Source organism: Lissotriton vulgaris, chromosome 2_1 (assembly GCF_964263255.1).
Source record: "Lissotriton vulgaris chromosome 2_1, aLisVul1.2, whole genome shotgun sequence".
Classification (NCBI taxonomy): domain Eukaryota; kingdom Metazoa; phylum Chordata; class Amphibia; order Caudata; family Salamandridae; genus Lissotriton; species Lissotriton vulgaris.
The window spans coordinates 1,003,940,364-1,003,966,443 of record NC_141687.1 but is presented as its reverse complement, the minus strand read 5'-3'; the positions used below and the strand labels follow the sequence as shown (position 1 = coordinate 1,003,966,443).

General features: G+C 45.0%; 1 protein-coding gene across 6 annotated transcripts in view; it reads right to left on the bottom strand.

Annotated features, from left to right (window-relative positions):
- Positions 1 to 26,080, bottom strand: part of COBLL1 (cordon-bleu WH2 repeat protein like 1) — an 806,310-nt gene that overhangs the window by 42,231 nt on the left and 737,999 nt on the right. The window lies entirely within an intron of this gene.

Sequence of the window (26,080 nt, the reverse complement as noted above, 5' to 3'; positions counted from 1 at the left end):
GGATTCTGACAGACACATGTAACTGATTGTTTTAATGTCTATCTTGGGACGTAGATCAGAGAACTGTAAATATGATCTACACTTGTGTGTCATCAGTAATCTCTGTAGAGGTCACGTCCTTACCATATAGAGGAAGAACAGTCTGAGTGAAAGTACACAATCATATATCATCATATATACAGTATATATATTATAAATTAAAATTATACTATTTAATTAATTCTCAGACTCTATAGTAGGCTCCTCTCAGAGTCAGACTCTCACCGTTCCAAATTGAAGGGTCGGGCCCGGGGAACCTTTACCAAGTCACACGCATTGCAACTGTTAAATAACCAACAACAAGAATTCGATTTTCCTTCTTCTGTTTTTGTTTTATGGACAGTGGTCAGAAGAAAGGAGATAGTTATTGCAACGTGTTTTTCTGCAAGTGATGGGTCATTACAGGAAACATAGGAGCTCAACGTGTTCCTACACATTCTGGCACAAGCATTTTTTTCTGTTGTTAAGCTCTGTCTACTATCTTTAATGCAACACATTACTAATGCATTTTGGTGTGTTCAATTTCACGATAAAGGTAGCGCTTTCATTCTTCATGTCTGCAAATATACTCTCTCTTTCCTCTGAAAGAGCAAGCCACCAACAATCTAAGCAGTTTGTGGGAATGGTTATTGTGTGGCCCTGAATTATAAATAATAAAGTACTCTCTGCTGTGTATTGAAAGGACATTGCAAGTCACCTCGGAGTTCCATGACCTTGTAAAGAAACTCTGCTGTTGGCCTCCTTCGTCTATAACACTCTCTGTGACTCGCAATATACTTATAATGTATGACAGTGGGTACTTCATCCCATATATTATACCACACACACTCATAGAAATTAAACACAATATGCAAATTGTCTTAAATGTTGTTTCATCATGGCCAACAAATCACATCATGTGATGGAAAACTCGACAACATGAGAAGTTGACATAGATCACGTAAAATAGGATTCCATAAATTTTCCAGAAAAAAGCGCATCGCCCCCTGATTCTGCTGTCAGTGTGTGCTATGTTAAAGGTACACTCTGATCTGATCTTGAAAACTCACCTCTTTGAGGAACACTACGTCACAGTGCACTAACCTCCTACAGCCCAGTTTACTCTCCTATCACTCACTCGCTGTAAGCTTGTGTTTGACCATGTACAGCTCTCCGCTGCTTTTGGCTAGGTTCTGGCTGGAAAAACAATATACATACATACATGCATACATACATACATTTTTTATATGTGTCTTTTCGTGCTGTATGTAAGTTAGTGATCAACGCCGCATGCAAAATAGCTACACATGCAATAAAACTTGATTTCGGGAGCAAATGAGATTTTTTACCACTCTCTGAAAGCCCTGGTGGGGGCCACGGAGTGTGCGATATTTTCTTCTGCGCCTTCTAGTGCTCCTGAGACAGTTGTGTGGAGAGTGAGTGTTTCCAGTCAAGCAGACTCTCCTCCCTGCCCTGCGGTTGGCCTGAGCCCACTGAGAAGTGTGTGCAGTAAGGTGGCCATGTCTCCCTGCTCATTCAGAATTAGGCCTCTGTACGGCGACTTTGTTAGCTATACAGAGATGTTACTTTCATATTCTAGTTCTTATAACGCACTTACGAGTCACATAGGAGTACTTTTGAGAGCATTGGGCACACAGGGTCAGTTGAGAGGTGTTTTTTGTGGGAGGGGGACAACAGGACAAGCTGTGCTGTGATATGGTGAAGGGTAGCAGGTGTCGGGTACTTTTAATGAATGCACTCACTTTAACAAATGTGACAACAGTTACAACATTTTCTCAAAGTATTGCTTTCTTTTAATGTCGAGGTTAAAAGCTTAATTACTCTGTATCTTCAAACCACTAGGCTACAGCGCCACTGGTCTCCAGTCACAGGGCTCACATGGGCCCTAGCCCATGGCCCCTGGCCCTACTCTTACTCACCTTTCAACCAAGTTCAGAGGGTCAGCAGGATGCGGTCTCGTTGCGTACCTGCTCACTGCTGGCTGCAAAATCAGTAGATATAAAGTTAACCCTTTCGATGCTGATGACGAGCTCAGCTCGTCATCACCCACGGGTGTCGTGTGCTGATGACGAGCTGAGCTCGTCATGATACCAGCAAAATGGCAATTTGCAGCACAGCGCAAAAATCACCGCAGCAGCGATGCGGTTAATACTAGCGCCCCCACCTGAAGGCCAGAGTGATCTTGTGCAACTTAATAAAATTGCCCTTACTGGCCACAATTGGGAACATGGGAGGATAAGCTGCAAATCACTATGAAAGGCATTAGGAACTGGACATCAACATAACGTGTAGGGTCAAGGCACTCACCGTTGAGCTGGTTGTAGACCACGTGACGACCTCCTCCAGGTGGTCCAGCCGCTGCAGGATGGACTCGCGGTCAATGAGCGGGCCCACCTCCGACGATGATGACGCACAGTCACAGTGGCGCCACTGCTCACTTACGCACTCTCCCTGGCGGGAGCGTGACCCCCGTGACGCGTCAGAGTTGTGTACTGCGCACAGCGCGCGGGGGCTGACTGTCCCAGGGCCGTCACGTCATTGGTAGTAGGGCTAAGATTGACGGCCCTGGGTCCCAAACTGCTGGCTGGCTGGGCAAGAGTGAAAGTAACTAAAACAACAACGCTGCAGTGCCATTGCTTGGTGGTATAACTGGGTCGGGCCGCCGGCTTCGGGAATTCAACCTGGCTGATTTATTAGTGTGTGTGACGGTGCAGATTGCGGACCGGGGTCAGAGCCGGAGGCCGCCAAATCCTGCCAGGGGGCCGCCAGTGATCCTTCCGATCCGATCCTCGTCGTGGCGGCCCCTGGGGTTTGGCGGCCCTGTGCAGGTGCACACTTTGCACATGCCTAGGGCCGGCCCTGATTGGCATATATCACCAAATTCAATGCAGTGTCACTGAGTGACACAGCAGTCATCACATGCACCACAACAAACAAGTGAGTGACTTAATACTTAACAATCATTTCACACAGTACAGTTCTGGGTTTCTCCTTTCCTTTGACCCTTTATCTAATTCCTTATAGCAATATTTCATTACTGTTCCAGTTTTGAATTCTCCTGTCTCTCCGAGTGAACTAGTTAATTCCTTTTCTTGGTGCAATTGCGCTCCATAGCCAGAAGATGGCGTTGTTGCACTAGTTCTAAGTTTTCCAAAGCGACATTCTCAGTAAAATGTAGTTTTCAATTAGCGTAAATGACAGTTCCTGTGAGGATCTTCAGACAGCGACGCTCATGGCAACCCTCACATTAATCATCTGTATCACCGGTACTTGACTCACAAAATTAACTCTGATGGCAATCCAGGTCAGCTACAGAGCACAGAGACACGACAACAAACTGGGGCCTTCTTGCAATTCCGTTTCAATACGCTGGAGACACAAGTCGTGGTTGGCAAACACTGCACAGTTACAATAGACTGTGCAAATGCCCATAGACTACAATCCAAAGATGGCGAGATACGTATTGACGGCGCGCCGGGTGGCTTGCAGCAACAGCATGCACCTCTCCATAACACGAAGTTTGGACAGCATGGAGGTTCTCAACTTCGGTAAGCCGCGCGCGACAAGTATGTGTCCTTTATTGGCTCAAAAGGCATTTGAATGATAACGGTCATAACTCACTCCATTTAATATTAACAAGCATTTCATTCTCATTCAACCCATTGCACAACTCCCAAGTTCCGTGATCCCACTCGAGCCACTCACTTCATTATTGTCTTAATTATCCTTTTCCCACGGCATACTTTCAGAAAGTATAATCATCACACATTGGGGCTGACTGCAGTTTAACTGGACGTCATCAGTTAATAGATCATTGCTCACAGTTGAAACTGTAAATTGGTGTTGACTGCAGTTTCTCCACATTTTTTCACTGTCACATTTTTAACAGCGGGACTTGATAATTCTTTAGAAGCATGTGATCAAAATCTCCCTCCGATTATTTTCTACCATGTGCAGCTATGCACGCGTGGGTTCGAATCCCATCCTCTTCGCCAGTGTAGAAATGAATGAGGTCTCGTAGACAGCTTTTGTAGTTGGTAGTTTATTCATCAAGTTACAGCTTAATAAGTTCCAATATACGCCCCACCAGGAGCAGCCTCCTGGCTGCTCAGCCCATCTTCTCCAACTGCTATCTCAACAGTAGAAACATTTCTCACATTCCAAATGACATCATATTGTTAGAGCATCAGGGAGAGAACAAGGGCAGGGAAGGTGCATTATTTAACAAGCAGATTACTACACACTTTTCAACTGCTAGCACACTACTCTGGAACACAAAAAGGATTACAAGTGAATTAGTATAAAGGTATATGAAATTAATTTGAGTGGTGGATATGTGAGTTTGTTTTTTGGATTGAAAAAGGATAGTGGAGAGATAGAAGAGGGACACGTTTGTATTTATACAGTACTTGCTACCCTCATGATGTGTTAAAGAGCTGTTCGGCGAGTAACACGCTACTCCAGAACCCAAAGAGGATTAGTAGTGAATTAGTACAGGGAAAGATGAAATTACTTTAAGTGGTGGACATGTGAGTCTGTTAGTTGGATTGAAAGGGAAAGTGGAGGGGTAGAAGAGGTAAGGGTCTCAAAAGTGTTTATTTGGAGATCATAGCAGTAAGGGGAGGTTTGGGATGAGAAAAGAGGGGGGGGGAGTCAGAGGGTATCTCTACATTTACAGAGCGTTCCTAAAATCCTAGACGTCAAGTGTTGGGATTTACAATGTTTTGAGTTTGAATAAATCAACATCTGCCATGGGCCCACTAATACTGTGTCAGGGCTGGTGGTGTTGCTAATCCAGAATTCTGATGCACAGAGAATATTGTTATGTAGGTTCTTAATGAGATTCAAAAATTCGCTCCCATCACGAAGACTAAAGCTGATCTTGAAGAGCACACAGCAAAAAAAAAGAATCAGTACTACAATACCCGATACACTGATGGCGTACATGAGATAACCAATGTAAACTGAGCACTAGTCAAAGACAGGCTTTCCACTGGTGCACCACCTATACGCCTGCATATACTAAGTGCGTGGACTATGAATATTGGGTGGATGTGGCATTCTTCCATGCAGGTGGAGCTTATATCACCCATCAGAAAAAAACAGGAAGGACACAGGCGAGTGTGGGGGACAGAAAAAGAAATAAATAAGGATCCAGATGATACTCCTGTGAGGGGCACAGCTACTGGAAACTTAAAATGCATCATTGGCGACATCTATAGCGCATCGAGCAGAAATACGGCTAAATAAGAAGTGCAAATAGGATCTTGAATCAAAATAAATGATGGTGATATGGTCAGAGTTCCCCACAACACAGGGAGAGAAAATAAATGGATGAAAAAAAAGACAAAAGTGCATCACAGTGCCACTGGCTGCGGGCTGGCGTATCATTGAGGGGGCACAGCATTCTCTTGGGAGAGGGTGAACTAGCTTGTGTCCACAAACCAAAGTAAAACAAAGAAAACAGGAGACAGGTGGTAGCAAAAGAAAAAAAACACAGAGTCTAAATGCTCTGGTTGGGTTGTATGACATTACAATGCATGCTTTTACCACGCATGCCTTTACATCGAAGTTTTACAACGCATGCTTTTACAACGCATAGTGTTGAGGGGTGCTGGATAGTGAATATTTTAATTTACTATTCCAACTCCAGTCCCCGTGGATAGTAGGGAAGGTGTTGGATAGTAAATTAAATCTTTTCCCTATCCTAGAGCGCCCCCCAGCGCAACGCGTTGTAATGGCATGCGTTGTAATAGTTGCGTCGTAAAGGCTCTGAGTGGTAAAAGTTGCGTGGTAAAGGATGTTCCCCCTCTGGTTGTGAAGGTGGCAGCTACTGGACACAAAATAAATCAAAAATGAGAATCACAATGCAACAACCAAAATGCAGCTAAATAAAAAGTACAAACAGGAACTTGACTGAAAATAATTAGTTCAAATACTAACAGGTGGCATAAGCCTGGACTCGCAAACATTAAAAGTACAGAAAATAGAGGTGAGAAACAACTCACCATACCTCCGCAGGCAGAGACAGTCTTGGTATCACTGTTCATCAAACAATCACAAGCAAACCATTCATAAAACCGGACTGATTAACTTTCTTAGAAAGTTTTCCATATTATATTTAGATTAGAATGAAAGAAGACTCTTAAGAACGATGCAAAGAAGCAGAAGACCTCGTGTCTCTTTACATCTTCACACCTGCGAGCATATTTTTAGACGGCTCCATAAAAAGTACTATGAGATAATGTTATTTCATTTTCAGCATAAACAGATGAATTGAGCGACACCTGCTTTTTTAGACACCATATCATGGTAATGTTACTATATGCCAGAACTATCTTAGAACAGAGGGGAGACCGGGTAGAAGAAATTGACCCAGAGTCAATATTACAATTTAAGGATGTTGCTTTCAAGCACATTTTCCTATCTCAATTCCATCCTATCGGTTATATTATCTTGTGTTGATAGAAGACGAATCCGAACCCACCTCTGTTTAATATGCTCCATTTCCGAATCAATCAGTATCTTGGAACCTGATTATATTACCTCCTTAACAGGACTTAAAGGGGGTGCACAGAGTAAATAGGGTGAAGCTTATCTAAAAACCTTAGGCTATGGTGATTCCACTCCACATGATGAGGTCACCAGTGTCCTCATTTACAATTTAGATACTATTGGTGTCTAGAAGCAGGGTATGGCCTCCTTGATTTGATGCTCTGGACAGTTTTTTAGGTCTCGCCTATGCAGCGCGCAAGCAGGAAACCTTTAGGAATCGATTTGCTTTTTCTGCAAAAAACGTGCATGCTTTGCATTGCTTTCAATGGCAACGCGTGCATGTTTGGCGATTCCCTTGCGGGAGCGAGATTTGAAATGGTTTGTAATTACCTTTCAAACAGATGGTGCCCCTGCTCGCTCCCGCAAGGGAAACATGTGGGCTTATTTGCCTTGCAGCTTGTTCCACTGCGTGCTGCGGTTTTAGTTTAATTTTTTGCCGATGTTTGGTTGGCGTTCTTTGAACTCAGCATCTCCGGCTCCAATGGCTGTGGAGCAACATCAAACCTGAAGAGCTCCGCTCGCCGTGGCCGAAGAACAGCATACAACGTCGGTGATGGGGCCCCGGGGAGGCTGCCCCTGAGGTGCGGTGACCCCAGTGCCCGTCCTGCCTACACTGTTAGCATCGGGGACCCTCCGCTGCGGAGATACCGCCGCACCGGTGCTGCAACCTAAGAGGGCCGGGTCCTGTGAGGTGACTGCCGGCAGCGCAGGAGGGCTGCTGGCGGCGCAGAGCTCTGCACACGCCAGGCAGTGCGACTACACGCTTAAGGGGCAGAACACAGGTACCCGGTGCCTCCGACGCCACAGAGTTGTGGAGTTGCGGCGTGCGTGGCTGTGTGAGAGCCGGTGAGGCAGCGCTTGCGTGAGGCCTCCCTGCCACTACATGCAGCGATCCCCTGGGGGCAGCAAAGCAAGGTAAGTGGAGCTGCAGTGCCAGTGACTGCTGCCCCCCCGTCTCAGGCCAAGACTGCGACCGAGAGGTCCAGAGTCGCCATATGTGAGGGTGCTGCCTCTCCGGAATATTACAGGAGGTGAGCGCCAAGACTTTATTTTGCCATCACCATTTGTTAACTAGAGGTTTATTTTATCTGCTTTTTAGAAACGCTGCCAACTGAAGCACAATGCTCGACATTGCAGTGTTTCCTTCTCAGGTTCTGATGTTTGCTTAGCCTGGAATGCAGGACATCATAAAAAGCAGAATGCAAGAAGCCCTTAGAAGCATAGCTTTTTCTAATGCTACTTGATGCTGATGTAATCCTCAGCAGTATTGTTTTATTTTTTTTTCTGATAAAATATTTAACTGCATCATGGGCATGGCATTGGCATAGCCAATAGGTCTCGCCTTTGGGACCTTATAAGTGTTTAGCCAAAGGCGAGACCTATTGGCTATGCCAATGCTTGTTGGAACTAGGTATTTATAAGGCCAACAGTGATTATTTTGTTCAATTATAATTCCAAGTAATAATATGGCTCATAAAGTTATTGAGGGTGCACAGGGTCTGTGCGGATGATGCTCTGGTATGAATGCATCTTCTAATAAAGCAACACCGTCACTATAATGATATATAATATCAAAAGAGCAATAGAACAGGAAAAAGACGTTACATCTTCTGATGATGGTAGTGTTAAACCACAAATAGAGAAATTATAAGTGGCCTACCAGTGTTCAGCTACAGAATTATCCATCACTAGAGGGTCGAAGGCATTGGACAGTCTTTCTTGCATGGGAAAAAGGATCTGTAATAGGATGATTATTTTGATGAAGTGGCCCAAAAAAATTTCAGAGGTAGTCATCAAGTATAGGCCCTTACATCACGGACATTTGGTTTTATTCCTGAATATCAGGAGTAGAGTATTACGCTGTTTTAAATATGGCCCTTACTGCAGGGTTGACCCCAGAACTTTTGCTTTCCTTCTCCCCTTTTTTCTAGTCTAGTTTTTGCTGGTATTAGAGCTCTGCACACTTTATCGCTGCTAACCAGTGATAAAGTGCTTCTGCGCTCTCCCCTAAACATGGTAATATTGGTTTGACCCCAATTGGCATATTTAATTTACTTATAAGTCCCTAGTAAAGTGGTAATACATGTACCTAGGGCCTGTAACTTAAATGCTGCTAGAAGTCCTGCAGCACTGAATGTGCCACTCACTCAAGTAGCCCTTTAACCATGTCTAAGGCCTGCCAGTGCAGAGCCTATGTGTGCAGTTTACACTGCCAGGCCAAAGTGGCAAAATGAACCTTTTGGCAGGCGCAAACTTTCCCCTTTTAATAAATATATGTCACCCCTACGTTAGGTCCTGGATAACCCAGAGGACATGGTGCAATGTATTTAAAAGGCAGGACATGTAATTTCAAGTTTTATATTTCCTGGTAGTCAAAAAAACAACTCTCAAATTCGTTTTTCATGAGGCTCATCTCTCCCATAAGATATCACTGGGATTACCATATTACATTATAAGTGCAATTTCCATTTGGGAAAAGATAAACCCCTCAATCCTGGTGTCTCCGGATTCACAATTAAAAATCCAAGTTTATTATAAAGTTGGATTTTAAATGACAATTCTGAAAATGGCACTTTTAGAAAGTTGGTCTTTCCTTAGTTTAGCCATTTGACTGGGTTTAGCTGGCAGTTGATCTTTGTGTAGTCCTTCTAGACAGCCACACACAATGGGAGCTTAGGTGTGACTCAATGGGCTATCTCTGGCAGGAGGGGTGGGAGGATCTGGGCATAGCCTCCCTTACACCTGAATAGGTATTTTCCTGTCCACACACAAAGGGCTGCATACCCCACTGTAGTGAGCCTGGAGCAAGGGCAGGAGGGAGGACATTGGTGCACTTCAAAGATATGTCTTAAGTATCCCCCACTTCAAAGGCCTAATTGGGTATAAGTACCGGCCCTCAGACAACACCACTTCAGTACACTCCTGGACCTGATGATATTCTGTCAGGAAGGACTGCTGTGATGCTGAAGGAATGCTACTCTGATGGACTTCTGCTTTGCTGTGCTGGTCTTCTGTCTGCTGCCCTCTTGCCTGGGTGATAAGGACTGGACCCTCATCTCTTGAATCCACAGTGACTCCAAGGGGTAGTTGACTGGTCTCCTGATCTGAAGCTTCAGGGACAGAACAGGCGTCCACCAACTGCACCTGGTCTCTTCCATCTGTGGGTCTACCCTGCCAAGTGGTGCCACCCCATTCCTGGACACTTCCAAATGGGCTTAAGGTGCTTGCCAGCAGAATAAACACATTTTCTCTTCTGGGCAACTCATCCGAAGCATATCCATGGCTGAGTAGATTGGACCCGTCGCAAAAGACTCACATCACTGCCGCAACTTGCATCTTGGGACTTACAAATCGGCTTGAAATATCACTGAGCGATGCTTTACCCTGGCGCAGCTCCTCACATGTCTCGTTGATGGTAGCCTCGATGACAAAAGTCCACATAGCAGCTTCATCCCTCATTGGAAATGAAGCATCTCCTCAGCTGGGCATCGCATCCCCGACACTGGACTTCGCATCACAAGCACTGTCGACGGAATCCTTGACGCAAAAGGACCTCCCACTGCAGCCTCAACGGCACTCTGAACTGACATCACCTCGGCTTCACAATGAATCTTTGTAGAGGATCCACGCCACGCAACGCTCCGCAACCAGGATTTAAGGTGCTCTGTTCAGCAGGCCTAACTGGGTCCCTGTAGCGTCACATGCTCCATCGCAGTCGGCCTGAACTTGTTTCTTTGTCACAGTTTGACGAGGCCAGATATCACCAATAGCCCTTTATACTTTTTGGTGCTATTTCTCACTATAAACTCCAGTTCTACTCCTTGGATTTTTGATGTTTTGATCTTGTTCTATTCAGTAAAAATAAGAGCTATTTTTCTAACCTGGTGTGTTATCATTGTTTATGGTGTTTTCACTGTTTGAAGTGTTGCAGAAGTACTTTACACACTGCCTCTAAGTGAAGTCTGAGTAGTCTGTGCCAAGCTACCAGAGGGTGAGCACAGGATAATTTAGGTTTGCCTGTACCTAACCCTGACTAGAATTGTGGTTGCTGCTTGACCAGGGTTTACACCCCAGTCAAGCAGCAAACCCAATTTATAACAAGCAGTGTTCAATTGGAATCAGATACATTTAATTTCTGAGCTTGGGCAATTTGGTCTGCTGCTCTAGACCCAAGATGGCAGACAAATTCGAGATCAGAAAAAATGAAGGTAATGATTCTGCAAACTCATAGTTTTGGGAAAAATCTCTACACCCTACCTCTGGTGCCCAACCTTTTTTTCTTAAAACCTAGGACTTTATAATCAGGACCAACCCAAGAGTGCTTTCAGCGTATCTCAAAAAATCATGAACACATGCTTACTCTAAACCCAGTCGATATAGAATTCAAGTTCTGGCTGGCTTTATCCTTACACTCCCTGATCGAGACTGAGGCCGGGCAATGTCCTATGGCACACAGTTATAGCATTCCTTGGAAAGATAACATCCTTTCCAATTTACTACTTTTTATTTCCTGAAATTAGAAAATTAAGCTGTGGTGTTTTTAATCTGTGCATGTGTTCCCTAGCTTCTACATCAGGTAGATGGCCATTTTTATGGAGACAGCACCCATCTCATCTCCCGATTATATTACAGCAAACACCGTAACATCCGCCAGGACACTGAGGTCATGATGAAGTGTCTAAACATCACACCATAATCATTTAACTTTATTTCGGTTGTAAAAGCCATATAAGTATACATAGCAGCATAAGTTAAAAAAAATGGCACATTAAAAACATTTCAACAAGTAGCATTAAACGAGAATTCAATTTCCAACTAACAAAAAGCTTGGTGGGGCCGTTCAGCAAAACTCTATTATCTAGCAGACGTTTATATACAAAAGCATAAAAGTCACTTCAAAGGAACCATATGCCCAATTAAACTTAGAGTGTATGCTGCAAACGGGTATTCATACCTCTTTTTCCGAGATGCCATATAGAATTTAGATAGCTGGCAACCGAAAAGACAGCACAGCTCCTAGTATCTGCCCTACATGTTCTCAGGGCATGGCGCCTATCGTCAAGCCTAAGAAGGCAGCACAGAGGGATGATCCAGCAGGCACACTATTTAATGTATGCGCCACAAAAGAACAGTATGTGCTTGTATTTCTCCACTGAACGACATCCCATTAGGCAAAGGTTGGGGGGATTACATTGCTCCTCCTAGAAGAGGTCAAAGATGCAGTTGGTAGAATGCCCAATTTAAATTTAATATAAAGAGAGCAAGACTAGACTATTACTGGACAATTTCAGTTGTTCGTTTTTTAAATATTAGCTCTCATCTCATTTCAACACCTATTAGGCTATTTTAATCATTGTTTTTTTCTATGAATTATTTTCTTTTTATCCTGACTTAAGATCTTATTACCATACCCAACTATATTGTCATTTAAACCTCTTTTTTTGAGTGACTTTCTGTGTTTTTTTGCTCATATTCTCAGTAGAGCATACCCCAACTTGTTCAGGCAACCAGCACCCAAATCCCTGAGGAGCTGCAGGTCCTGATCTTTGGCCAGACCCTGTGCCCAACCTAATGGAACAGCCAACCCCTGCTGCACACAGCATTTGACTGTTTGCAGCATAGGTAGGCTTCAGGACCTGGCTGTCAGCAGACATCATGTGAACAGCCAACCTTTGCTGCGCACAGTCTTTGGCATGGTCTGGTCTGCGGCCAGGTCCTGTGCTCAATGCTTCACCTTTCTCCCAATTCCCCATCAGTGACCAACTATTGTTGCACACAATCAACAGCAGTGTGCAGAGGTAGGTTGGCCCTGCGCCCGATCACCAATCATACTACAGCCCTGCCAGACTAGTGAAAGGGCGAACCTACATTTTGTTGTGAAACATTTGTGCTTACAAGCTACACCCCACTGCTTTTTAGTCAGAAGGTATATCAATATAGTGGAGCAGTGTGGCTCACTGGTTAGAGAGTCAGACTCTGAAGCAGAGACCAGGCCCAGGACCAGGGTTCAAGTCCCGACGCGGCAGGGTCTTGGGCTCAATGTCCGCGGACTCGATATTTCTAGCCTCGGTGCCTACTCTAACCATGGGTCCCACGCTGCAACTCTGGGCAATAGCTTGCTTAATCTCCACAATGGCCCCAACAACACTGGGATGCCTGGCTTCACCTTGGGGGTGCCCAGGAGGGGCATCTCACAGGGAGAGCCAGGAAGGGTTCCACAGCGTTATACAGCGCCGGGACACCCCGTTGCTGGGGCAGCTGTGCGCTTTACAAGCATACTACATTTACATTTACACATAGTGACCTCTCTCCAGGTACATGTAAGGGGTTTTAATGAGGGATGCACATTTCACCTCCTAAGTTACCATTCATACTCAAGGTTGAGTCCACAAACATGTAGACCTTTGCAAAAGGAGCAGGTAGATGGACTGTGTGTTGCGCAATTCGTCAGCTGCAAATCAATGGTTCCAGGTGTTATATCCAGCCTCTATTTTGATTTCCTCACTAGCGGATCTTTTACCGTCCTTCTCACTACGCTATAAATACTTGCTAGTCTTTGGCGACCTCAATCTCCATCTTGGAGACGGAGCATGCCGTTCGGCTACTACGCTTATTGAGGATTTAAAGACCCTCCAGATTCTGCAGTGTAGCCCATGTCCCTACTCATATCCTGGGGCATACCTTGGACCCATAACTTGGACCCCATTTTGTCTATTTGGTCGGATCACTATATTATACCTTTCCAGGTTCCTCTTTTGAAGCCTGTTCCTATATGTAAAGGTAATGTGTCATGTAAAACAAGCAGATGGGCAAACGAATCTTCTGAGGTTTTCACTGATGCACTTCTGCTCAGTGAACTGGCCGTAGATAAAGATATTGATATCGCCAACCAGTGCCTAGATATCTGGATATTTGGAGCTCGGGATAAGATTGCGTCTCTGTCACAGTTTTGGTTGACACGCTTTAGGCCATCTGCCAATTGGTTTAATGGGGATCTGGCACTATTGTAGAAGTCCTGCAAATGCCTGGAGCATTCATGGCGGAAAGGTTAGTGTTGATAGTAAAGCCAACTATAATGAGTTGCTTAAACAATATCATAGGCAAATACGTAGCACTCGCAGACAATATTCTTCACAAAAGATTGAGTTTTCTGCTAACTCAGAGAGAACTTTTTTCAATTGTCAATTACCGGTCATCATTGGAATGAGTTTCTACTCATAGTACTCAGTCTTCTAAGAGCTGCAATGTGATTGCTCGCTTCTTTGCTGATAAAGTGGCTAAAATGTATGACTCCTTTTTATAGGATGTCAGAGATATCTGATGCCCGAAAGCTTGATTTGAGGTCTATCTTTTGGGGACAGCCTCGCTAGTTTTATTGCTCCTTCTCTGGACGAGCTTAGGATGCTTTCTACCAAAGTAAAACCTGGTTCACCTATGGATCCAGCTCCACCCAACATTTTTGTTCTGGGAATGGAATCTATTCTACCTCATTTGCGCAATTTGATTGCCTGGTCACTCGTGAGGGCTCAATTACCTTTGAGGTGGAATCCCACTGCTGTGCCCCTTCTTATAAAACCTTCTCTAGACCCAGGGCTGCCTGAAATTTTTAGACCAATGTCACTGCTGCCCTTTTTAGCAAAGGTGGCTGAAAAGCACACAACTAACAAATTTTATAGAGACCAATAATCTGTTACAGTTGACTCATTCAGGCTTTAATACACAACATTCTACATAATCAGCTTCATTGTTAGCTTTGGAATCTCTTAGACTCTCTGCAGACAGCGGACAGGCAGCAGCATTATTAATGTTGGACCTCAGCACAGCATTCAACACCTTCTTTTAGAGCGGCTAGGGAACTGCGATGCTAGGGGTATGGCTCTGAGGTGGGTTGGCCTCCTTCCTCAAAAACAGCACTTTCAAGGTAGCCTAAAGGCCCTTTTATCTCGGATATGTTGCCTCTGCTTCAGGGGGTGCCTCTTGGCTCCACGTTGAGCCCTACTTTATTTAATCTATACATGCGCCTCCCTGGCAGAGATCATCGATCGACACAATGTAACCATCCGTCTTATGCTGATGATACGCAACTTATTAGTGGTTACTACCCCTGATGAGGCATTGTAGCACTTTTTCGGCAAATAGCACGCTACTCCGAAAACCCATAAAGGATCAGTAGTGAATTACTATAGTGAAATAGGAAAGTAATTTGAGTGGTGGATATGTTAGTCAGTTATTTGAACAGAAGAAGGAAAAAAGGTTTGCATTTATATAGCGCTTGCTACCTCTGATGTGGTGTTGAATCGATTTTTCGGCAAGTAGCACGCTACTTCGGAACCCATAAAGGATTAGTGGTAAATTGGTATAGTGAAATAGTAAAGTAATAGGAGTGGTGGATATGTTAGTTAGTTATTTGAGTTGAGAAGGATAGTGGAGGGATAGAAGTGGGAAAAAGTTTAATATGGTAGATAGCCTACTTCTTAAAATTGTCTTTAAATTCTATGAGGGTTTGAGCAATGATATGGACCTAATATGTTTTCAAGTACCTAAAAAGCCTAGACTGGTAGCCAGATTATACCGTGCTGGCCTAGAACACATGCCAACGAGTGATGGTAGGAACAGGGGTGCCTGGGAGGTGGATCTAGGACACCCCATTCTGACACTGTATGGAAAACATGCTGCACATACCTTTGTACGGTTTCTGGCAACTGCAGGCACAAGTTGATACACTATAAATATTTACACAGGATATATATGACACCGGTTAAGATGGTGCGCACAGACGCGACCCGCAAAGCAAACTTCCCCAAATGCCACGCACCAATGGCGAACTACATCCACATGACATGGACTTGCAGTAGGGTAGTGGTGGGATACTGGGCGCAAATCTTCATGGCACTGCAGCAAATGACAGGTCTTCAAATTAGGACATCCCCACTAATGGCGCTACTGGGCTAAACTGCGGACATTCCAAAAGCCATACGTAGGTATGTTGGTATAGCACTGCTCCTCGCTAAGAGAGCTGGCAATCCACTGGAGCCACAAAAGCATCCCAACACTTCAACAATGTCTTCACAGTTTGATGTATTGTGACACCAATAGTGAATTGTATGCTACACTGCAACCTATTACATCTAGGCCTAAGGATATCAGGCAACCATTGAGAGCATATTTGAGTAACAGGGCGCAAGATGAAAGTAGCCAGTGAATATGGTGTGTAGTGATGACGCCTCGGGAAGGATTATAGATGCGGCAGTGGGGGTAGGCCTGAAGTCGGTTGGGTGAGTACCAACCTGGCGTCACTAAAAAAGAAATGGACACTGCACTGCTGGGTGAGCTGCTTAACGCAGCTAATGAATGCAATACCAACTGTAACGTTGTTGAATATGCGGATTGGCAGTTTGATGATATCTTGGTGGAGATTGTACTAATGTATACTGATGCACTGCTGTAAGTATTACGTATGTTATAAAATGATAAAGTTTTTAAAAAAGTACCTAATAAGCCCAATATTTATGATCACTCTGTTCCAGGAAGTGGAAGGTGCAACTACCCAATTTAGATCTTGTTTGATGGAGTTCATAGAATGGATGAAAAAGAGCTGCCTCAAACTTAATGCTGATCAAATCGAGGTCATCATTGTTGGTAAAGCTCTCTCTGTCTGGTCTTCCGCCTGGTGGCCTGATGCTCTGGGCCCCCGTTCCAGTCCCGAAGTTAAAGAAAAGGACTTAGGAGTTTGGTTTGACTCTAAGCTGATTTTTGATAGTCAGATAGCTTGTGTCATAAGTAAATGTTTCAGCACCTTAAACATTTTGAGGAAGATCATGAAACTTCGGCCTCTTGCGCCAGTTAAACCATAGTCCAGGCATTGGTGACATCCCAACTGGACTATTGCAATATCCTTTACATCGGGGCCTTAGGGGGTAGATTGCAAAAGTTGATTAGAGTACAAAATGCGGCTGCAGATTTATTGCTAAATCTACCCAGTCGTGCGCCTTCTGGTCCAGCTCTTGCCAAATTGCACAGGCCTAATTTAAGTAAGAGAACCTCTTTTGAAATTATGTGTCTATGCCATGAAATCCTCAATGGTAGGGTCGCTCGGTACCTGATTTCCATGCTGAAACCTTATCTCAGCTGCAGTCTTAGGTCATCTAAGGCTAAGCTGGCTGTGGTCCCATCAGTGGAAAAAGCCCAGATGGGTGGCTGCTCTTTTGGTTTTCGAGCTGCAAAGATGTGGAAAGAAGAAGTCTTTGAAAACAGCTTTCCGTAAGATGCTCATAACCTGGTTATTTTAGCTGCCCTGGGGCTCAGTGAGATTGGACTTGGTATTCTCTGCAGTTGGTTTCCTTTAGTTTTTGTTTTGTTTTCTTCTTTGTTAGTTCAGTTTGGTGGTAGTGGGCTGGTAGGACAATGCTAGCACTGGGATACCCCATCCGGAGTACCCAAGCGATTTATAAATCAAATTAATATTAATATATGTAACAAAACATTCCCACACATTCAAAAATAGCATACGCAACTGCCCATGTTATTTATAACCAAATACAATAATGTTGTACAGTCCTTTGACAATGAATACTCGGGTAAAGTAAAAATGGCGGCCAGAGTCAATGCTATCTCTACAATGACTGGTCTAGTCATTTGCGGTCAAACTGTTTCTAGTATTCTGTGTGCTTTTTACGCCGCTGAGGTGGCAAGGCGAGGACAAGCTCAAGTGCATCTGAGGCTGCAAGGTGAGGCGGTGCGGGCGTGGGAGGCAAGGCGAGGTGAGCTAAGGCGAGGCACCCTCCTCCGACCAGGAGCACTTACCCCTTTTCTGCCCACCTCGGCCTCCCTCCAATGGTGTGTATGTCGCATAGCAGGCATCGAGGACAGCGAGGAGTGCTGTAAGCGCACTTCATCAGTGATTGTCGGCGACCCCAGTGTCCACCTCCCACTCTCTCCACCTCTAGCTCGCTCCCCAAAGCGTGTTAGTGGGTTGAGTGGGCCAAGAGAGTCTCTGCAGCTGGCAGTAAAAGGAGAGGAGGAGCCTGCTTCTTATCCCCGAAGAAGAGGCTAATTGAGCCAGTTTAAGGACCCTCTGAATTTAAAGTGGAGCCTGCAAGTAACAGCCCTGCATAACGCTGCAACATAATCTCTATACAGCAACAAGGCAACAGTGCACCAAGGCAAGACCACAAGCGCTGAGGAGAGGGGCAGTGTGGGTAGAGTGGGTAGTGTGGGCTAGGACCCACTGCATTGGTTGAGCCCTGTGTACACGTAAGCGGCCCACTTAGGGTGGGTGCAGCCCGGGTGTGCTCCCCCCTCCTCGTGCATCGCCCACTGCCTTTTTCAACTTAGCAAGACCTCCATCATTCAATTGCCTCATAGAGGGGACCCAACTAGTGCCCTGCAGAATGCTCGTGCCCATTCCTGGCTTCTACGGCCTTCATCCAAGTCCAGGGAATGAGTGGCAGCACTGTCAGGGAAATCAATCACCCCCCTAGGCACCTCAACCGGTTGGTACCCCCACCAACCCAGCATACACCTCAAACCAGAGTAAATCAAGAAAATCTAAATCTTACATGCCCAGAGTAGAATGACTCATCATCTGGGGGATACAGAGGGTCTAAAGCATCGCCTCTAGCAGTCTGCACAAGCAAGGCAGAAGAGTGACCCTATGATCACTCAACCTAATCTCTGGCTGCAACTCTGAAGCGGGAACCTTGGGCAGTAATCAACAGAATCCAATTAAAGTCAAACAAGGCTAATCAGATTGCCAATACCAAGACGGAAACTGTCATCTTGCACAAAGGAACTGGCAGATGCCCTTTGAACATGCCACATCGCTTGTATTCAAGGCCGAGGACCTAGAGGAAACTACCTAGTGTTTCAACAGCTCCTCATCAATGATGACTTATTCGTTAAAGGGAACGATTAGGCCGCATGCCATCACCATTCCGACCACAAGCAGGGACTTAGCAGCAGAAACTATGCAAAGCAATGTGTCCAAGTTCACCAAACTCCAAAGCCGATGAGCCTACCAGCTACAACACAGAATAGTGAAGAAACACCACTAATCGCAAACAACACACCAATCCTGACCAGGAGGGAAAGCATAACCGATCTGTAATTGGGTAACCTGTTGGATCGCTTCCCTTCCATCATAGAGGCCCAAATAACTGAGACACTAGGCCAAACTCTATTACTGGGTAGGAGGCTCACAGTAAAGGATTTTGGCCCTGCCATGGACTCATGGTCCGGCTCCAAAAGCCCTTTGTTGGCCGCGATGAGCGCCTCGCAGGACACAATTGCCAGGATGCTACTCTGGCAATCAAATACGATGGAACTACAGATAGATCTGATACAATCACTGGCAACTCACCTGGCAAAACTAGAGTTCAAACTAAGTAGCCTGGAGGCCCAAATGAGCACACTGGAGAAGGACAAACCTGGCCCATGCTTCCCTATCCTTGAAAAGCTAAGCTTTCTACCCAGGATCATAGGGGATCTAGTTTAGGCCAAGGTTGTGAGTACTTAGCCAATAGATCAGGAATTAAACTTTAATGTGGGCTAGTCTCTCACTTCATCGAATCCTGGAACGGGCCTGCCAGTGGAAATCAAAACCTTTGTCTCTGAAGTCGAGACTGAGCCACTTGACATTCTGTGCTGCTCAAACAGCATTTTGGTAGCCTATCCCTCCCTGGAACCCCTGGCTGAGCCCAAGTTAAGAAGAAACAGTCTTCCATGGAACCATCTGACACAAGAGGGGAGCATGAAGTTTTTGTACATTTCATAGAACCCAACCCTCCATCAAAATCTAACATATCAAGGAGGGCAAAAAAAAGATTAAAGAAACAGACGAAGACACAATGTATATCAAAAAGAAATTTGTCTTCACACAAGCTATGCAAATCTACCAATGCACAGGTTGGATCTAACTCACAAATCTCTTCCCCATATTTGTTCAATCTACGTCTACAATCTTGCCTCAAGAGATCAACGACAACACTGTCAATTCAGGGCAGCCTACTCTTATACTACATAGAGAGGGCAGTGAGAAGCGCCCCACCAGCGAAGACTTGGAACTGGATGCACCGACAATCCCTACAATTAGGTCTTCAAACGTGGATCACCTTGGTGATGCTGTAGCTCGGCCGCAGGCAACCCCCATGACGCATGGAGCACAGCTGATCAGCCTTTCAATGGTCCACACTTCAGTTGTACTTTCGAAGAACAGCAGTGAGCGAGCAACTGCTCTTGTTGTGAATTCAAGCACTCACTCGGATAGCACTTGCAGAGACTCACCACACAGTCCCCTAAACTAGAGCATCCCTAGAGACCTTCAATCAAATGCAACCTTGTTGGAACCTCGTGAATCAGCAGCGGGCCACCCTCAGTGCATCCTGGTCATCAAGACATCGCTACCCTGCCTGTAGGAGAAGAGGAAGGGTGTGATCGTCCTGAGTTGTTCTCAATACCCCGGTACTGCCCCAAAGGCCTCCAGGACACGCACAATAAAGAAAATCTGCGGTGGCTGTTTAGCCACATTTCCGCAATGAAACATTTTACTTCGGAGGACCTTATCTGGGTGAGATTTGATCCTTCAATCTCAAATTCAAACAGCAAAGTTACCACCTCTGAAGAGTCGAGAGAGGACCACAGAGACATACTGTAGGTGAAGTAGTGTGGCTCACTGGTTGGAGGCGGCAGACCCGAGAGCAGAGGACGGCCCGGGACCAGGGTTCGATTCCCGGCGCGGCAGGTTTCTGGACCAGGGTCAGCGGACTCGATAATTCTCTCGCCTCGGTGCCCACTCTGATCAGCGATCACACTCGGCAACTCTGGGCATTAGCTTGCCTCATCTTCACTAACGGCCCCACCAGACCGCCGGGGATGCCTGGTCTCACCCTGGAGATACCCATTAAGGGACCATCTCTCAAGGAAGCCAGGAAGGGTTTCGCAGCGGTCGAAGCGCCTTGGGACCCTCCGGGTAAGTAGTGCGCTATATAAATGCCTATACATTTACATTTACAAATTTAGGTGGAAGAAGCCTCCTTTGCGGAATGGGGGACAGAGCTTCTTAAACCTTCACCAGTAAAATACCCTTACATTCTGTAACCTCCATACCAAAGACAAAAAACCTTGAGTGTACTGAAGGGCACAACAGGTGGAAAATGACGCTGGGACATGGAAGAGGCTGAGGGTTCTTGTTCCATAACAGACTCCTGCGCAAAACCTCAAGTGGCATACACATGAAGTTGTGGAAGAATGAGATTCCTGCACCCAAGAGACTGGGCTACCATCCCGAGCCCGAGATATGCCTTTGGCACTCACTACCGAGATCAAACACTACCATTTCAGAAGTATCATGGAATGCTGTTGGCATCAAAAGTATCAGGAGGAGCAGGCAAGCAATGTCTTATCTGGAGACAAATAATATTCTATGCCTTCAGGAGACCTTTGCCTCTTGTCCCAACGACCGTGCCAGGTTCTTATGAGATCTTCACTCCGGCGCTCTGTTAAAGTCTTTTTGGGCGCCTGTTGGGTGGTCTTTCAATCATTATTAAGCACTCAAGCAAATTGGAGGCCACTGCCCTGGATCTTGGCTTCTTGGGGGCTAAGCAGTTTCCATCATTGGCTTAAAACTCAGTCGGAAAGCAATCGGCCTGATACAGGTTAACTGTAAACCTTATGCTCCAATAAACAGCCATGATGGCAATGGTAGGAGAGCTGCTCGATAGTTTCAAGTTGCTCCTTTTGGACCTTCGATGTCACAAAATTATAATCGTAGTAGACTTTAACATGAGAGGCCTGGGACGACACCTAACAGCATCGCTCAGCCTAAATTGGGGCTCACCATACAAGATTTCCTGGCAACCTACAAACGGAGACAAAAGGAACTGAACAACCATTACTTCGGACTACTAAAAGAATATTGACCATGGACTACTTCTTTCGTTCTAAGCGCCTAGTAGGCCAGCTTGCAAATTTGAAAACAGCTGATTGATCAGAAATGTATCTCAATTCACTAAGGTGAACACTGGACTTAACATCTCAACCAACAGCCAAGAGCAATCATGTGGGCACCTGAACAGGGGAGGAGCATGTGAACCTTGTGAGAAGAATCAGGTGGAGGCCTCAACACTCAGAAACAGACACTGCCTGGTTAGGCACACAGGATCCTATAGCAAGTCCGAAACTTGCCGAAGATCTCACAGCTCTCCTATTTGGAAATGGATCCAAGTCGAACTGTCTGCGGACTGCGGGGATGGGACATCCAAACACCAGCATAATAAAGCCATCATCAAATGACTGCGCTCCTGGCCCCAACAGCCTTCCTGCAAGCCTATTCAAATGTGCCCCAGACAACTGGGCCAGGTTGCTAACACCACTCTTTAACCTCACCTTTCAAACTGCAATCATCCCTGAAGCCTCGAGAGAGTCTATTCTTTACCCCATACATAAGAAGGGGGATTGGACAATGGCCTCAAACTACCATCTGATGGCACTTCTGGACATAGCATAGAAGCCAAAGCTTATGCCTGTGTCTTGTCGGAACAGCTAGAGGTCTGGGTGCGAGTGCAGGAAGTCCTGCCGTTATTTCAATTAGGTCTCCAGGCTGAGGCATCCACAGTGGCTAACATCATAGCATTATCCTTCCTGAGACATCAAGCCTCATAAAACAACAGGTTATCTCTCGCTGTTTTATCGATTACATTGCAGCTTTGATAGGGTTGACCGGGCAATCCTATGTAGGAAGATTGATGCCTTGGGCTTACCCCAAATGCTGCTAAGAGCAATATCTGCATTGTACTCTGGGATCTGGGTTTTAGTGAAAACTGTGCTCAACACGGTCACACATAAAATTGACACTAAGCAAGGCCTAAAGCAGGGCTGCAGCCTAGTCCCCCTGCTTTTTAGGTTTACATTTAGCTGACTTAGGGAATTCCTGGAAGTCTAGCTGCCTGGTTCCTTCCAAATTTGAAACACAATTCAATATGTGATTATATGGATCACACCAAAACAGGTATCCAACAGCCCTTGAACGCACTGAAAACATACAACTTGGCCAACCACCTCCAGATAAATCAAGACAAAACAAAAGTGGTCATTTCATACTTGGGAGATACCAGAAGAAACAGAAGGCATCCTGGCAGCTAGGCTATCAGACAATTCATGCAACAATTAAATATAACTATATGGGGGTGTGGTATAGTTAAAACAGTAAACCAGCCGTTCAATCAAGGGCTCTCAAAAAGAAAGGAACTGCCATCGCCCAAGGCATTGGCCAATTGAACCAGCTACTAAGCAGGGCCTTGTCGGCAACTATACTGGGGTATTGAAAGCCACTCTCCTCCCTGCCAAAGTTGTACGGCCACCTCGCTGACGCAGGTGCACTAGACTCGGCTTTGGCGCAAATTCTCTGCAGCTCGTACAGAAAGATCTTCCAACAGCCACGACACACATGACGTTCAAGTCTAAGACTGGAATCTGGCCTTGTGAATCAATCATTAGACAGCAAAGCCTCAATGTTGAAATTTTACATCAGGACAAGGATGGCTTCAATCAATTCACTAAAGGGCCTGTATGCCATAATATCAAATCTAGTTGCGGGCACACTATGCCTTAACTACTTCTACGATTTACAAAAAGGGGGGTGGTGATGAACAGAGTGTCTGAGTTAAACAGACCACTCTTACCCAGTCCAAAGATCAGGGCTTGATCCATCACCGTTATTTATCTCACTGCCCCATCCCAGCTCAGAACCTGGCTATATGCAAATCAGTCTGTCCCTGGCCCAGTGCATCATGGGAACAGGGCAGACTAAACTACCAAGCCAATTCTTCACCAGAAAGGAGACAAGCTACCGGGACCGGTTTCTGGCATTTCAGCCTTCTTCGGCCCGGCTTGCTTGAATCCTGATGGAGCAGTGAGAAAGGGACTCATGTCTGAGTATACCCTGCCACACCTATAGTGGCCAAAAACGATTTACAAAAAGGGGGTGGTGATGAACAGAGTGTCTGAGTTAAACAGACCACTCTTATCCAGTCCAAAGATCAGGGCTTGATCCATCACCGTTATTTATCTCACTGCCCCATCCCAGCTCAGAACCTGGCTATATGCAAATCAGTCTGTCCCTGGCCCAGTGCATCATGGGAACAGGGCAGACTAAACTACCAAGCCAATTCTTCACCAGAAAGGAGACAAGCTACCGGGACCGGTTTCTGGCATTTCAGCCTTCTTCGGCCCGGCTTGCTTGAATCCTGATGGAGCAGTGAGAAAGGGACTCATGTCTGAGTATACCCTGCCACACCTATAGTGGCCAAAAACGATTTACAAAAAGGGGGTGGTGATGAACAGAGTGTCTGAGTTAAACAGACCACTCTTACCCAGTCCAAAGATCAGGGCTTGATCCATCACCGTTATTTATCTCACTGCCCCATCCCAGCTCAGAACCTGGCTATATGCAAATCAGTCTGTCCCTGGCCCAGTGCATCATGGGAACAGGGCAGACTAAACTACCAAGCCAATTCTTCACCAGAAAGGAGACAAGCTACCGGGGACCGGTTTCTGGCATTTCAGCCTTCTTCGGCCCGGCTTGCTTGAATCCTGATGGAGCAGTGAGAAAGGGACTCATGTTTGAGTAAAACGGTGTTGGATCTAGCCCTGATCTCTTGACTGGGTGAGAGCTTTCTGCTTAATTCAGAGACTCTGTCCCTCACCACCCCTTGTTGTAAATATTTTTGTCCACCCTAAGCGTGGAAGGGTATTCTCAGATGTGAGACCCTTGCTCATTGCACCATCAGGATTCAAGCAAACCGGGCCGAAGACGGCTGTAATGCCAGAAACCGGTCCCCGGGAGCTTGTTTCCTTCCCAGTGTAAGAATTGGCTTTTGTAGTTTGGTTTGCCCTGTTCCCATCATGCACTGGGACAGGAACAGACTAATTTGCATACAGCCAGGTTCTGAAACTGGGATGGTGCAGTGAGCTAAAAAACGGTGTTGGATCTAGCCCTGATCTCTTGACTGGGTGAGAGCTTTCTGCTTAATTCAGAGACTCTGTCCCTCACCACCCCTTGTTGTAAATAATAACTACTTCTAACCAACTATATGACATAGCACCGGCAGTTGCAAATCACAATGTTAAGGGTATCACAATATATTACAAAGCACATATAAGAAAGATTGTTTACATAAAAAGGATATTTATTCACATAAAATCATATAAGTACCTCCCTAGGGGATACAATCTAAAAAATATTATACTCATGTCTCTAGTTAGAGAGTCATTAAAAACAGTCGACGCGGCGTTTCGGTGTACAGTAGTTTCCACCTTCATCAGGACCAAAACATTTCTTTATTATAAATCTAAATATAAAATGAAAAAACAATACATTTGGACGCCTAGCATATATTGTGAACCCTGATGCTTCATTATCAACATAGTAACTTTGCGTAAAGCTACCATTAACAAACTTTTTGTGTATATACGAATACAACAGTAGTATACAGTTCTAACTGTCTTACTCTTGTGCTATCAATCAGGTGACAAGAGTAAGCTTAAACCAATATATCCTGGTATCTAAGTTGATGCCTTAAAAATAAATATTCGAAGTATTATTAAATTGATAACCCTAATAAATAAGGGTGCTTGTGTGTTGATTTAATGATGACTTTTCACCTTTATATTAAAAATAACTTGCACCTCCTTATTCTGGTTGCAACCAGAATAAGGAGGTGCAAGTTATTTATCAACTTAACAGCCAGGGGATATAGTGAACACACCAGGAATTATGGAATTGATTAAACATAATTCCCATCAATAATTATAAGGTAATAATCAACAATATTGTCTTTTAGACTGTTATTTTTGTAACGTATAGCACAGAATTTAGATTGAAACAGAATAAAATTGTTTTTCGCACTCTAGAGATACCAGAATATATTGGTTTAAGCTTACTCTTAACAATTGAATGATAGCACTAGAGTAAGACAGTTATAACTGTATACTACTGTTGTATTCGTATATACACAAAAGGTTTGTTAATGGTAGCTTTACGCAAAGTTACTATGTTCATAATGAAACATCTTTGCCTTTTTGCTCAAGAGGTGTTTACGTGTCAGTAAACGTGCTTCAGAAATATTGCTCCATGGGCTCTGGCGAAATGCGTCAAATACGTCAACGGTCTTGGGCAACAGCTTTCCCCAATAAGTGTGGCCGCACCCAGCCATAAGTAAGGGCAAAACACTATAATAAAGTATGCGGTCCGAGATGGGCAGGACAGACAGATGAAGTGGAGAAAAGGACTTAAACGGAAACCCTTGCCCTGAGGGTAAATGGCTGCTGGCCATTTCTAACATGATCTGGTAGGTACACAGCAACTTAGGACTGGTCCTAACCTTGTGAACTCAGTAGGTGGTGGCTAGTCCATCATTTTTCAATTGAAATATTCTCAATAATGTACAGCAAGTGAACTGTAATTACACTTTGGTATACTGCACATTGCATT